The following is a 16,107-nucleotide window of genomic DNA, read 5'->3' on the forward strand; positions in this document are numbered from 1 at the left end:
GCCACTGTCAAGCGGAGCCCCGCCCCCTGCGCGCCGGGATTGGCTGCCGGAGCCGCTGGCCCCGCCCCCGCGCCGCGCCCGCGCGCCCAGGGCGCCGCCAGGGAGGCTCCCGCGCCCGGCGAGGCTTCCTGAGGGCGCGGCGCGCGGCCTCGACCCGGGGGGCGGCGGGGTCCCCGTCCTGGGCCAGCCCAGAAACGAGCGGGCGGCCGGAAAGAGAAGCAACAGAGAGGACGGCTTCTCTAGGAGAGGACGGCGGCTGCCGCAGCTCTGGTGTGGACTCTTAACGACACAAACGCGTTTTTTAAGGGAGTCCGGGGAAGGGGGCGAGGGCAGCGCGTTGGAGCTGCGGCCCCAGGGCTTGGCGTGTGTGAGTGTAAGTGAGTGTGTGTGTGTGAGTGTGCGCGCGCGTGCGTGCGCTGGTTGGTGTTCCAACCGCGCAAGGTGCCCTCACGCGCCGCCTAAACTTCATCTTGCGAAGAAACTGAATCCGGCCCAGCGACATGTCCAAGGTCACGGAGCGGGAAGGTCGATTTCACGCTTCTGCACTGACTCGAAACCGCCCCAGATCTCATTTCTTTCAGTCGTGGGAGAGATGAGTGGTAGTTGATGCTCTGTGTGCGTGTGACGAGATGAATTAAAACGCCATGGAGACGGGAAGTAGGTTAGTGGTTGCTAGGGAGTTGGGGGGAGGCGACGAGGGGCAGCTAACGCATAGGGGTTTCTTTTGGCGGTGACGAGAATGATCCGTAATTTGACAGTGGTCATGGATGCACAACTCTGAATATACTAAAAGCCACAGAACTGTGCACGTTAACTGAGTGAACTTTTTAGTATGTGGTTTGTACCTCGAGAAAGCTCTTCCAGAAATATATTGAGAGAGAGCGCTATGAGGGAAACCCATAGAACCACGTGACTGGAGCATGTCACCGTTCTGTTCTTTGTGGGCAGAAAATGTGTGTGCATACACCCAATCATTCATTCATTCATTCATTCATTCAGTAAACCATGTCTACTCTGGCAGGGCTACAAAGATTAATAATGCATGGTCTGTGTTGTCAAGGAGTTGCCAGCCTATTGAGGGTGAGGTCATTATAATGAAGAGGCACCTGTGACTCCAGGATGGTAAGCAAAGTGTCAGGGTTAAGGTACAAGACCTAAGGATGAAGGTTGGCAAGTCGTGAGGGGCTGGAGTACAAAGTTTGTTCTATTTTAACAATGGCCGATGTGGCCCATTATGAGGAGCGTGACATGAGGTGAAGCTGGACTGTTACTCATAGAACAAAATATCCCCATGGATTAGAGCTCAGTTCAAGAGTGGCGGCCGAATGGTGATCTGAAAATTTAAATTGCTCTGGGTCTTTCCCATTCCTTGTATAGTGCGTTATTTTGGTGAATGGTCTTAATCTAAACCCAGTTTCATCATCTCCTAAGGGCACAATCGAGTCACTAGCTGACCTTCGTTTCTACCTTTCTAGAAGGCTTTCTTGCCTTCTCTCCTTGGAAGCTGGAGAGGTGAGGGGATGTGTTCAAGGCCTTATGCCTTCTAAGTGATAGAGCTGGGATAGACTTCCACTTCTTGGCTGTGAGTCCCACATTCTTGACATTATCAGCCTTTTGAGTTGTGAAGCTTCCTTAAATGTGCAAAGAACTCTGCAGCTAATAAAGCTTTCTAAGCAGCAGCAAATGAAACCTGTTTTTACACTTGGAGTTGATTTCCTTTTGGATTGGGAAGTAGGAATATTATAGGCCCTAAGGGGGGAAAAACCCCCACAACTACTGATCTCCTTAGCTCCTCAGTTGGATCTGTGCAAGAAAATCCTGGATTCTGGGCTGTATAGTAAAAAAAGAAAGTGGCTCTGCCATTTGAAAGCTGGACACTACCTATTTGTACTGTTAGTATACAATTGTCAGCATACCAACAGCCCTGGCCTTTTCCTCCACCTTTCTTTCCATCGCTCATGGCACTGTGAACCCCTTTGGAAAGCAGGTCCTGTGCTTTGTTAATTTCCTTACTTCCCCTCTCCACACTGCATCTGTATCCATCCTCTCAGGAGCCCTTTCTCCACACTCTTTCCATCCTCAGAGCCAGGGACCCAGTAGACCCTCAATGAATGTTTGTTAAATGTTTAATGTCATTGTATCATCAAAAAGGGAATCTTTTTTTTTAATACTTTATAGTGCTGACATACATTGTGAGGTTTGGCATGTGTGCTTTAGAGCTCTGGAACCCAGTCTCAAGAACATTAGGAAATTACATTCCACACTTTAATGAGCTGTGAATTGAACTCTAAATCTCAATGCCTGAAATTTACAAGTTAGTCCCAATCTAGAAAAGCACGATGTTAATATTTTAACAGTAAATAAGTACTTGAAAGTACAACCATGTTAATATTTATTATAGAATTTTTGATCCCTGAAGAGATAACTTACTAGTGGTTTTAAAGGTCTTTGAAATCTTTTCTAAATCTTCCTTGTTTCTTTACCTTTTCAGTTTCTCCTTTTAGGCTCATTTTTATCGTTCATAGGATTCTGGTATTTAATTAACACCTCAACCTTACAATTCTCTTTTTCATAAATTTCCATGCAGAAGTCTGGGGACCCTAAAGAGATAAGGAAGTGCTAATCTCCCTGGAGTCTAAAGCTGAGATAAAACCACCGAGGAGGCTGTAGCTGTTCCTCTTGCAGGAGCAGGTGTTGTCCTTCCCCGAGGAGTTATTATGTGTTGGAAGAAATGAGATAATGAAAATAAACAAGCTATTTTGTGAACGTTATCAAATATCACCAGCACCAGCCAGATAGACCCTTAAATAAATATTCTTTACTGATAAAAGCAATGGCAGATGAATGTGACCGTTTTCTAAACAGAGAAAAAATAATTTGAGCAAAAAGGCTGACCTAATTGGGCCACACATGAGGTTGTGTGTGGGAAACAGTCCTTGAGAAGTGGAAAGCGTGTTGTTAGGTGGGCTCAGCTGGCTGTCAGCTGTCAACTCTGTCCCACAGCGAGGGCTTGGCAGCCTTCTCAAGCAGGCTTCCTCTCTTCCAGGTCACACAGCAGAGTTACTGGGATGTGATCTACTGGGATCTACTGCCCCTTAGGATATTTAAGGGACCTGCTGCTGTAGGTGAAAAGCCAACCAAAGATAGGATGAGAGGAAGAACCAAAATGCTTCCCTGCTGAGCTGTCTGCCAGATCTTGGGGGTTTTAATCAACCAGTCGTGAGATTCTTTGCTGTTCTAGGACAATCCATTTACCTTATGGCAAAATTTCTGGAAAGATACCAGCAGATAGTGACCACAAAAGTAAGTAACCTGATGAAAAAGTATAATTTTGTTAGTAGTGTCAATGTGAAAATTATGAAGGTTTAAAAATTTTTTAAAAATAATGCTATAGTTGCCTACTCTAAAAAAATTAATAGTGGGGATTATTCCTTAGCTGACGTGAACACTTGATTTTGTCTGGGTGATCAGGGAAGACATCATGATGGAGGTGGGTTTTGAGTTGACAGTGAGCCATGAGTGAAGAACAGTAGTCTGAGTATGAGAGGAGAAGAAGGAGCATTACATGTTGAGTAAACAGCCCCTGGAAAGTCCCAGGGTGTGAAAAAACAAGCTGCCTTGACAGGGATGAAGTGTGGAGGGAGTACACAGTTCATCTAAACTGCTTATCCATTCTCTGCCTTTGTATATTTGTACATTATCCACCTCCACCTCCAGGAAAAGAGATACATATTTAAACAAGAAGAGAAACAGGCTTGAAGTAACTTAGCTGTTACCATAGAGAATAAGAAAATAAAAATTTTCATATTATATGAGAGGAAAATCAAGCATGATATATAATGAGTCAGAATAAACCACTAAAAAGGCTCTTTAATAGAATAAAGAAGAATAGTTATCTGAAAGTAAGCTACTGTTTTGACATTTAACTGGGAAGATGTTCAACTTTTAGACTAAGAATATAGTTCTCCCTTTTCTATTGGAAGACATCATAATTATTCAGAGAAGCTGATGTTTGCAATTCTAGTTACTTTCAAATGATAATAAAGTAAAATAAAACTAAACCCAGTGGATGCATGTGTGTAAAAGAGAATGACACTAAAATAATTTCTATCTTTTCCACAAATGACTTGAAGCATTTTCCTGATGTAGCTAAACATCTTTCAAAAATAAATTTCAATTATCCTTTTTATTTTTTTTAACTCTCTTTTTGCTTATACTAAACTAGTTGAAATGATTTCATTTTTTTCCTTTACTTTTTTCTTTTTCTGTCTTTGACCTGTAAGAATTATATTTCATGGCACTGGGAGTGGCCGAAGAGGAAATTACCAGGTATCAGTCTCTGAAAAATCCCAAGGAGTGAGAGCGATGCAGAAAGACAGAAAGGGATAAAATTTCAATCCAGTTTTCCTAAACAGAAAGAGGTAGATTCTGCAGAATTACTGATGAGGATTGTGAGTGAGGGCCTAGACCAGGTTATTAAGAATCTGGCTATGAGCACCTAATTAAAAATAATGACCACCACAATCCAGTAGAGATTATTGAATAATAAGTCATGTCAGATTAACCCTCCAAGTTCCCCCAGATTATACTGATAGGTCAGAAATAGAGAACAAAAAATAATAGAAAATCAACAAAATTTAGGGCTGGCTCTTTGAAAAGATAAACGTAATTGACAAAACCTAGACTAATCGAGGAAAAAAGATAAAGGACCCAAATCCACAAAATTGGAAAAAGGGAACGTTTCTGATACCACAGAAATTCAAGGATTATAAGAGGCTACTGTGAAGAACTATATCTCAACAAACTGGCCAACATAGAAGAAATGGAAAAGGTCTTAGAAATATACAACTTACCAAGACTGAATCAGGAAGAAATAAAAAATCTGAATGGACCAATTACTAGTAAGGAGTTTGAAACAGTAATAAAATTCTCCCAATGAAGAAAAGCTCAAGATCAGATGGCTTCACTGATGAATTTTACCAAATATTTAAAGAAGAATTAACACCGATCTTTCTCAAATTATTTCAAAAACTCAGAGGAAGGAACACTCCCAAACTCATTTTATGAGGCCAGCATTATCCTGATGGCAAAACTAGAAAAGGACACTAGTAGAAAAGAAAACTACAGGTTAATAACTCTGATGAATATAGATGCAAAATTCTCTATAAAATACTAGCAAACTAAATCAGCAGCATATTAAAAGGATCATTCACCACGATCAAGTGGAATTTGTCCCTGGGATGCGAGGATGGTTCTACATTTGCAAATCAATCAATGTGATACATCACATCAATAGAATGAAAGAAGAATCATATAATCATCTCAATAAATGCAGAAAAAAAGCATTTGATAAAATTAAATACCCATTCACGATAAAACCTCTTAATGGGCAAGGAAGGGACATATCTTCACATAATAAACACCATATGTGACAAGCCAACAGCTAACACTAAGTTCAATAGTGAAAGGTTAAAAGCTTTTCCTTTAAGATTAGAAATAAAACAGAGTGGGTGCCTCTATCGCCACTCTTATTTAACATAGTACTAGAAATCTTAGCTAGAGCAATCAGGCAAAAATGATAGATAGATAGATAGATAGATAGATAGATAGATAGATAGATAGATAGATAGATGATAGGTGATAGATGATAGAATCAGAATTAGAAAGGAAAAAGTAAAATTGTCTCTAGATGTAGATGATGTGATTTTATATGTAGAACTTCTTAAAGATTCAACCAGAAAAACTCTTAGATCTAATCAAGGAATTCAGAAAGGTTGGTACAAAATTAACACAAAAATCAGTAAAATTTCTATACACTAACTGAATTTTCCAAAAAAGTAATAAACCAATCTCACTTACAATAGCATCAAAAACAATAAAAATGCTTAGGAATAAATTTAGCTAAGGAGGTGAAAGATCTTTACTCTGAAAACTATAAGACATTGATGAAAGAAATCAAAGAAGACACAAATAAATGGAAAGGAATCCCATGTTTATGGATTGGAAGAATTAATATCGTTAATAGGTCAATACTACCAAAAGCCATCTTTAGATTCATTGTAATTACTATCAATGGCATTTCAATGGCATTTTTTTATAGAAGTAGAAAAAAAGGTTCCAATGGCATTTTTTATAGAAGTAGAAAAAAACACTCTTAAAATTTATATGGAACCACAAAAGACCCTGAATAGCCAAAGAAATCCTAAGGAAGAAGAACAAAGTAGGAGGCATCACACTTCTTGATTTCAATCTATATTATAAAGCCACAGTCATCAAAACAGTATGGTACTGGCATAAAAACAGACAAACAGACCAATGGTACAGAATCAAGAGCCTAGAAATAAATCCCAGTACATGTGGTCAACTAATATTTGACAAGGAAGCCAAAAATGCTCAGTGGAGAAAAGATAATCTTTCAAAATGGTGCTGAGATAATTAGACATTTATATGTAAAAGAATTAAACTGGACCCATATCTAACCAATCACAAACATTAACTCAAAATGAATGTAAGACCTGAAACCATGAAATTCCTAGAAGAAAACATAGGAATAAAACTCCTTGACATGGGTCTTAGTGATAATTTTTTGGATATGACACCTAAAGCACAGTAACAAAATAAAAAATAAGCAAGTGGGACTACGTCAAACTAAAACTATCAACAAAATGAAAACAACCTATGGAATGGGGAAAAATATTTATAAACCATATATCAGGTAAGGGGTTAATATCCAAAATACATAAAGAACTCATACAACTCAATAGCAAAAAATAATAATAATAATAACCCAACTAAAAAATGGGAAAAGACCTTAACAGACATTTCTCCAGGAAAGATATATGAAAGACAAATAAGTACATGAAAAGATGATCAACATCACAGGTCATCAGGGAAATGCAAATCAAAACCACAATGAGATATCACCTCACACCTGATAGAATGGCTGTTCTCAAAAAATGAGGTGGCAATTGCTGGCATGGATGTGGAGAAGAGGGAACTCTTGTATACTGTTGCAGGGGTGCGGGTTGTAAGTTGCTACAGCCACTATGGAAAACAGTATGGAGGAGAGTCAGAAAATGAAAAATAGAACTATCATTCTACCATTTACAACAACATGGATAGACATTTAAGCATTATGCTAAGTTAAATAAGTCAGACAATGAAAGATAAATACTGTATGATCTCACTTATATGTATGATCTAAACTAACAAGTAAACAAACTCATAGAAAAGGAGATCAGACTTGTGGTTATCATTGGTGGAGGGTGAGGGAGGGGAAATTAGAGGAAGGTATAGACTTCTAGTTATAAGATAAATAGATACAAGGGATGAAATGTACAACATGATGACTACAGCTAACTGCCATGTAATATACAGGAAAGTTAAGAGAGGAAATCCTAAGAGCTCTCATCACGAGGAGAATTTTTTCTTTTTTCTTTTTTTTTCCTTTTTATTGTATCTATATGAGTAGATGGTTGTTAGCTGCACTTATTGTAATCATTTCACAATATATGTAAGTCAAACCATCATGCCATACACTTTAAACTCATTCAGTGGTGCATGCCAGTTATTTCTCAGTAAAACTCGAAAAACAATTTACTTGAAATTCTTTAAAAACTGTAAAAAAATGAAAGGAGTTTGTTTCTCTGTCACCTGAAAGTTGAAGGTAAATGTTGTCAGTCACAGGGGACTGTCCTCAAAATGGTCATGCAGGGACCAGATCCCTCTCAACAAGTTGCTCTCTCAGCTCTAGGTTGTCGTTTGTGTGGTTGAGGATGTCACAGTGAGTCCCAGCCATCATGCTGGCAGGAAAGGAAAAAAAACACAATGCTAAAGAGGCTGTATTTATTTTAAGTGCACAATTTGATCAGTTTTATTGATTGTATACTCCTGTGCAGGCTCTACTCCAATCAAGATACAGAATTTGAGTTGTCGACTTCTATTTTAAATTAGTTGTTTTGGTGAAATAATTTGCCTTTGAATTTGTGGATAGCATTAAGCCAAGAGGAATAACAATTATTTGGGGTAACATGATAATAATCCAAATATTCCTTAAGAATCTACAGAAATGAGCTGAATATAATTTAATAGAGGTACATGTAAACTTTGCACTTGAATTCAAAAGTCAACTTCAGAAGTAAAGAAAACGACACAGAACAAACATGTAGCTAAATAAATTACATAAGAATACTCTTGTAACTCTTGCACTCAGCCGTGCAAATCAAGAAATAGAATATTTCCAGCCGCCCAGGAAGCTCCTCCATGTGCCTGTTGCACTTAACTGCCTCTCACATCTGCCATAAGTAACAACCAGCCTAACTTTTATAGTAATTACTACCTTGCGTTTCTTTATAGTTTTATTGCCTTAATGATAGACACTATAATTTAGTCTGGCCCATTTTATAATTTAATAAGTCTCTCTGTTGGTCTGCAGGTTCTTTTTACATCCCTTTATTTTTGTTACAGTCGGTAGCAGAACTGGGCACTGTTTGAGCCAGAGAGTGTCTCACAGTCTGGACTGTGTTAACTGCACAGCACTCTGCACCTGGTTTATCAAGTTCCCCTGTCGTCCTCTCCTTAACATTGGTAGCTGGAGTCAGATAGTTGATCAGACCCAGATTTGATTCCTTTGGCAAGGTGGTGGTAGAATTTTTTCAGCAGGAAGCGTGTATTATCTAATCGTTTCTCTTTTTTGTGGTTTCAAGCATCATTCATACTTAACGCCTGAATCTCTTCATTCATTAAGGATTGCAAAATGGTGAGATTTCACATCAGCCATTTCTGCTTCACTTTTTACTTGTATTACTTTTCGAAAGATAGATTTCTCCTAATCTATTATTTGGTTATCCAGGGGTCCCAGTTCATATCGTTGAGGCAGAATAAATGCTTGCTTTTACTCTTTATTTACTAGTTTTCCAGGTAATTGTTTTTCCAACATCCTCCTAAGGCGACCAATGTCTTTAATACCATTATAAACACGTTTATAATTTTTATTATACATTTTTAATAGGTACAGAGTTAGAGAGTCTCCAAGATAACCCTCATTTATGGCATCAATTACAAGTCTGGGGGTCCGTAGAACCACCCTAGGTTTGATAATTCATTAGAAGGAATTTTTGAGTCTCCATGTTACAGCACCTTGGGTTACATTCTAATTAATAAAATATATGTACTTTGGTAAGCTATTTGCTTCAGTCTCTCATCTTGTACTTTTAAACAGAGAGGAAATGTGTATAAGACAATTATGTGAACTGTAGCTAGAAGAATAACCTTATTCAAATCGAACTCACTGAAAGCTGCTATACTCACAGTTACGGTGTATTACCTTGGAAGGATGAGATTAAAATCAGCCCAAGGAAGAGGCGCCTGGATAGAGTGTAGGCGAGTTCCGTGCATAGCCCTTCCGGATGTCCTGTCCCAGTGCAGTCCTGAACAGCATGCACTTCTCCCAGCAACAGCATGTGACAGTAGGCCCTGGGTGTTGCCTCTCAGGGAAGCTCACCCAAGTCTTGGCATCTGGAGTTTTTGTTGGGACTTGCTCACACAGACCGCCCACAAAGCTGCCCTTAATCTCCAGCCCCTCCAGAGGTAGAGCTGATACTGCCTGAGCCAGAGTCCTAGCCATAAATCATGTTATTAGACTAACGTGTGTGGCCCAAGGCCCCCAGGTGAGCAAAGATGCTTTAATCAGGCAGCACATTCTAAGGGGCTAGAGACCAGCTTCAGGAGTGGAGGGCACAGAGCTGATCTCTCTTTGGATAAAGTTAATTCTTTACTACACAATACATTTCAGTTCGTTGCAATTACCATCATTGAAGCTCAAATTGTGCCATCTTTGACCAAGAGGAACCTCTTTGGGTTGGTTCCAGAGTTTTTTTCTTCAGGTGTAAAGCAGAGCTCTTGAAAATTTTGACATAATCAAATTTTTATTCCCTTATACGTCATTACTTCTTTCTGTCCAGAGGCCCAAAGAAAAAAAATTCTTCAAGTCTAGTAATTTTACCAGAATAAGTCACAATGTTGGTCATTCTAGGAATATAGTTTCAGATATGCAGTTTACTCTTTCAACATATAGTTTCAATATTTTTTTAAACTAACTTCTAGAAAGTTTGCTGAAACAATAGTCTTTAGAGTTTGTTCTGTTCTCTTGTTCCCCTCCCTGTACTTTGACTCGTCTTGTCCCTCCCTATTATCTTTATATTAATCCTTCTTTGCCTATCTTCAGTGTTTATATTTAGCTTTCAAATCCCTTTTTTAAAAATCTCTTCATTTTCCTCAAGTTTTCAAATTATGCAATTTTAGGAATTTTGTGTTATGCTTATTTGTTTTGGATCTTTTAGCTTAGTTTTTATTTCCGAAATTACTTTTTAAAAATTTCTAATTCCTTCCTCAGTTTTGTCACCTCTTTTGAATTTCTCTAATTTTTATTTTTATTGTTCTTGCATTCTTATTTTAGTATATTCAGCTTGTAATAGTACATTACAGTTTGGTTTGTTTTGGAGACTTATCTATCTGTTATGCTTTCATGTCTATAAGATGTTTGCTTCTTATTTTATTTTTCTTATAATTGTATATGGCATTTGACCCTAATACTTCTCTGATGCTCATTTTTATGTGAAATTAGTTTTCTTGAATTGCTAAAGAAGACAGAGTTCAGATACTTTTTAACTCCATAAAACTCCCTCTTTTATTATTTCCTTGTGGTGTCACAAATTAATAATTTTCTTTATAACATTTTCTGACATTGTTCCTCTCCCACTGCCTCTCTAGACACTTGAGGCTTAAATAACAGAAATGTATCTCTCACAGTTCTGGAGGCTGGGGAGTCCAAGATCAAAGTGCTGGCCAATTTGGTTCCTGGTGAGGATCCCCTTCCTGGCTTGCAGATGGCCACCTTCTCGCTGTGTCCTCACATAGTCTTTCCTTGGTATGTGCATGTAGGGAGTGGAAGGAGATAATCTTTCTTCTTTTTCTTAGGTCACTAATCCCATCATGAAGGCCCTGCTCTCATGATCCAATCCAGCTCTAATCACCTCCCGAAGGCCCCATCTCCAAATACCATCACACTGGGGCTTAGGACTTCAACATGAGTGTTAGGGAAGCACAAACATTCAGTTCATCGCATGGGTTTTATAGATGGGCTATAGGTGGTTATCATCTCCCTAAACATTTATATTCAAAATGTTATGTGATGGGCTTATTTTCCCAGGAAGGGTCTTCAGTTTTCTTTGAAGTCCGAAAGAGATCACTGAATTAATGTTTAAGCCACTTTCATAAATTCTCAACTCCTTGAAAAAGGGAACGTATCTTATTCCCTCTTTTAGCATGTGAAAAAATGAATGAATACGCATTTCTGCCTTTTTAATATGTAAAGACGAGAAGGGGGCTTTGAAAAGATATAGACTCAGCTCCTTTTTCAATTACTGTTTTATTTGATTTTCGTGAGATTTTAGTCTGTGGAACAACCGTGAGTGTACGTGCAGTGAGAATACAGGACTAGCTGCAGAGACTATGAGAATCAATTGGGTGGGGGGACTGGAAATAACATATGTAAGTAGGTGGGCAAATAGAAATCTCGTAGATAAGCTAAAGACTAGACTTTCTGACACATTTTTTTGCCTTTAAAAAACTGTGGCTCATTGTCTTGGACTAGTCAATATACCAACTTCTTTACTTATTTCAAAGGATGTCATTCTAGTGACAAAATAGAACTAAAGGAGCTCCAACATTAATGAGGAATGCAATGAACGCAATACAGGTAGCGCTGTCCCAGGACACGTTTGGTGTCAGGGTAAAGTATTGTCTGGCAGGTTTGAATCATCTTAGCTAGTGTTACAGGTTCAATTCTCCTTCTAGCCAGCACCTTGCTCCTTTCATCAGGTTTAAAGATATGTGACTGCTGGAAGAACCGTGTCTATACCAGATTCTAAACAGCAAATGCAGTGTTTTGAGCTCTAAGTAGGTTCCCGAAGCCTGGTGCTCTGCGCCCCCAGCCCTCAGCAGGATTCAGAGCCAGGACTCACTGAATTACAAGAGCTGACAGAAATCAATTCTCAGGAACGTTAAAAATGGGTAGATCAAACTTGAGAACCGTGCCGATAAAATTAGATGGATACTTGATGACTAGGCAGTCGAGCAGGCTAGTGTAGAGACTGGCCAGCAGCCTGGGCCTGGAGAGGTGAAAATCAGGTGTGCACAGTGTGAAAAGGTCCAACAGCATGTGCTACCGTACCAAGGTACTGAAGTGAAATCAGGTTAAACTAAACACAAGAGCCACGGTGAAGATGGTGAAGACGGTGAAGACAGAAGGGTAAAGTGCAGCTTGAGGGATCTGAATAGACAGGGAAGGGAGAAGTCCCACATGGGCTTGGAGTGAGATATGTAAGTTCAGAGGGTTTTTTTTAGCATCATCTGGCAGAATGGTTCTTAGCTTCTTCCATGCACACAGCTCTCCTTTGCTCCCCAGTGGTCCAGGGATAGTCTGGCAGTGGCATCAGGTTTGTCTACAGCTATGAAACCTTATGTGTTCCTTTGTATATATTTATGCATTTCATTACTCCCCCCACCAGACTATGTATTTCTAAGTGATGTTCTTATGTAATTGTCTTTTCAAACCAATACCTATCAAGTTCTGTAATAAGAGAGTGGGTATTTTATAGCTAAAGCTATAGGTCACAATTAAATGCCCACTAAAACCACAATAAATTGCAAACATATAATTTTCAGGCAAGTGCTGAAAATATGCCCAAATTATAGATTTTGAAGTGCCAAAGAATCAATAAAATATATAATTTTGATGAATTTGGAAATGTTGAACAATTAATTATTATAAATAAAAACAAAATTCTCAAAATCTCTTTCCTTAGGGAAAAATGAATTTTAAATTTACTATAAACTAAAGTTGAAACTGTAATGAGTGGTGAATCAACTATATACCCTGATTTGTCATGAACCAAATTAATATATTAATTAGTTTAATTGTAATCTATTTACATATCAGCATAAATTTTAAAATCTTGGAGTAATATACAATTATATAGTAAATTTTTTTTCCAAAAAAAATGTCTTAATTTTCCTAAAAAATAATTATGGAAATCTCACATAATGCTCCTTCAGTATTCAAAAATTCTTAAGGACTTTAAAAACAACAAAAAATTATTATATTTGCTATAATTTTTTTGCTTTATTTTTTAGTGATTGCTCTTCATTGATGTAATCCCTATAATAGTAAGTCCTCTTGGTTTTTCCAAATATACCTTAGGAAAAAATGAATTAAGTATTACATGATTAAGGGGAGATAATATTAAACTCATGAATAATATAAATGCTTTTTTCTAAATTTTTTCGGAGGTATTAAGATTAATGAAATTTACAGTTAATTTTTACTTTATTCATCTCTTCGTTAGTCAATATTTCTGGTAGTTATATATTACTGAGACACAGAGTTCTAGCTATAGAAAATATATGGCTAAGCTACTCAAGTTTAATATTCTTTCATCATTTAGTTCATCTTCTAAATCGGTTAAATCTAAGTAGTATTTTTGCATAATAGAATCATACAAACAGAATTGAAAATATGGTTTTTATTTAGACAGAGTATGCCTTTAATTTTTTTATAGAAAGTAAGATGTGCATGCCTCTAGGACGAAATGCCCTAGTATGCATTTAAAATATGCATTTAAAATACTTTCAGATATTGACTTTTAAACCATATTTCAGAAACCATTACAGTCGTGCCTATAAACACAATAACAGAAATCTCTGTAGTATTCAGTAATAGCTATTGGATCAGAGAAATAATGTAATTCATCTTTTAAAAAAAATAACGCTAGATATATATACACATTATATGTTTGGATTTACGATATTTGATTAATGGATAAGTACATGGAAATATTCCTACTTTACATTCTAGGAAATTAAACTTTTCTTTTCCAGGTCAGTTATTAGGAATGAGAGACCACATTAGCAATCTGGCTTTATTTTATAGTATTCATTAGCTGCTTCAACACAGGTGAATTTTCCTTGAAAGTATTTTTTCTTAATTGGAAAAAATTACTCAGATCCTGAGGAAAACAGATAATTGAAAATCATACAATTTATTCTCCACCTTGTAAAAATTGAATCTTTACTCAGGACTATGAAAATTGAATTATTTCTATCTTGCAGTTGATAGCATACAATCTGCTATTAAGCAAAAATAAATAGCACTCTGATATTGCAAAAACTCGTTATTGTTTTCGTTTTTCTAAGTCTTCCATTTTAATACCATTTCTTTAAACCATGACAACTCAATGAACAAGTCCTTCAGGTGTGAAGTTTCTTTATAGCAAAAGTGACCAAAATTGACAGACTTAACCTAGAAGAAAATACAGGGAAGAAGCTCCTCAACATTAATCTTGATGAAGATTTTTTTGGATTTGACACCAAAAACAAAAGCAAAAATAAACAAGTGAGATTACGCCAAACTACAAAGGTTCCGCACAGCAAAGTAAACCATCAACAAAATGAAAAGACAACGATTCGATTAAAAAATGGGCAGAGGATGTGAATAGACATTTTTCCAAAGAAGACATACAAATGGCTAATAGGTACGTGAAAAGATGCTCAACATCACTAATCAGGGAAATGTAAATCAAAACTACAGTGAGATATCACCTCACACCTGTTAGAATGGTCATCATCAAAAAGACAAGAAATGGCAAGTGTTGGTGAAGATGTGGAGAAAAGGGACTCCTTGTGCACTGTTGGTGTAAACTGGTTCGGCCTTGATGTTAAACAGTATGGAGGTTCCACAAAAAATTAAAAATAGAACTACCACATGATCCAGCCATCCCACTTCTCAGTATTTATACAAAGGAAGTGAAAACACGGTATCAAAGAGATATTTGCACCCCCACGTTCACTGCAGCATTATTCACAATCGCCAAGACATGGAAACAACCTAAATGTCCATCAGTGGATGAAAGGATCAGGAAGATGTGGTGTCTGTGTACAATGGAACTGTATACCATGGATGGACCTTGAGGCTGTTATGCTCAGTGAAATATGCCAGAGAAGGATGAACATTGCATCATGTCACTTATAAGTGGAACCTTGAAAAAAAAGTCAAACTCATAGAAACAGAGTAGAAAAGTGGTTGCCAGGGGCTGGGGGGAGAGGGAGAGGTTGGTACAAACTTAAAAAAAAAAAAAAGATATTGACCAAATTTCAAACACATAGCTGTAAATTAATCCCGTGAAGCACAGCTACCTGCACTATTAACAAGAGGAAAAAATACTTCTGTCAACTACATTGAGGTTCCTGCCCTTCCCCACCTCATCTGAATGATAGTTGTGCGTCTCACAAGAGTCTGCTGCCTAATGTCACCAACGATAGTCTCTCAAATGCCCTTGGTCATATCTCTCTTGTCACACAGCTTCTTCCTCAGGAAATGCAGAATGATTCTGTTGCACAAATAGAGAGCATTTAAAAGCTTCGTGATGTTTCAAAATGTACGAGTTGAGATGCCATGAGCACTCCCCTACTTGGAGCGCTTCCCTGCTACTTGACTTTTGGGCGGTCTCGGGATGTCACTGTGTAACTGCTCTCATGCCTAAAGCGCCGCGCCTTTAATTTTCTCACGTTGGCGGGTTTATCCCTCAGAACTGCCAGATGAGAGGAGATAGCGTTGACAGACACTAAAATCCTGTGTTCTAAAGCCAAGTATGCCACCAGCCAGAAGGGAACAAAGGACATCAAAGAGGCTCTGGGTAAGACAGTGCCCCAGAACTTTGAAGGAAGGAAGCTAGCAGGTAGAAGGGCCTCTACATCAAAGGAGTAGGGCTGGGAGGAGCCTCCTGGGATTGGGGTGGAGGTGCTCACGCTGGCACAAGGATCCCTACTTCTCCAGCCACCAGGCTCTGGCCCTCCCTAGCTGTCAAGTCTGAAATCTCCACCAGTAGAATCACTCGTGGTAAAAATGGTCCCGTGGCCCACTTGTCCTCAGGGTTGTTACTAACATACATGAGTTACGTGTTACTTGGGAGCAGCCCACTCCCACCCACCCTCTTCCTGCAATACCAAATTCGCCTCTGGAACAGCCAGCTAACCCTCAGACCAGAGGGC

At 38.3% G+C, this 16,107-nt stretch overlaps 1 long non-coding RNA gene across 2 annotated transcripts in view; it reads left to right on the top strand.

Annotated features, from left to right (window-relative positions):
* The first annotated feature begins 115 nt into the window (after positions 1-115).
* The window catches only part of LOC120601538 (uncharacterized), a 22,309-nt gene continuing 6,317 nt past the window's right edge, over positions 116-16,107 (top strand). Inside the window, exons 1-3 of one of the 2 annotated variants that reach the window (XR_005652483.1) lie at positions 116-270; positions 3,047-3,303; positions 4,284-4,966. This is a non-coding gene — a long non-coding RNA (uncharacterized LOC120601538). Of the gene's footprint in view, positions 271-3,046; positions 3,304-4,283; positions 4,967-16,107 lie in introns of those variants that run through there. The other variant, XR_005652491.1, reaches the window with a different exon arrangement.

Source organism: Pteropus medius, unplaced genomic scaffold (genome assembly GCF_902729225.1).
Source record: "Pteropus medius unplaced genomic scaffold, Ma_sr-lr_union100, whole genome shotgun sequence".
Taxonomy (NCBI): Eukaryota; Metazoa; Chordata; class Mammalia; order Chiroptera; family Pteropodidae; genus Pteropus; species Pteropus medius.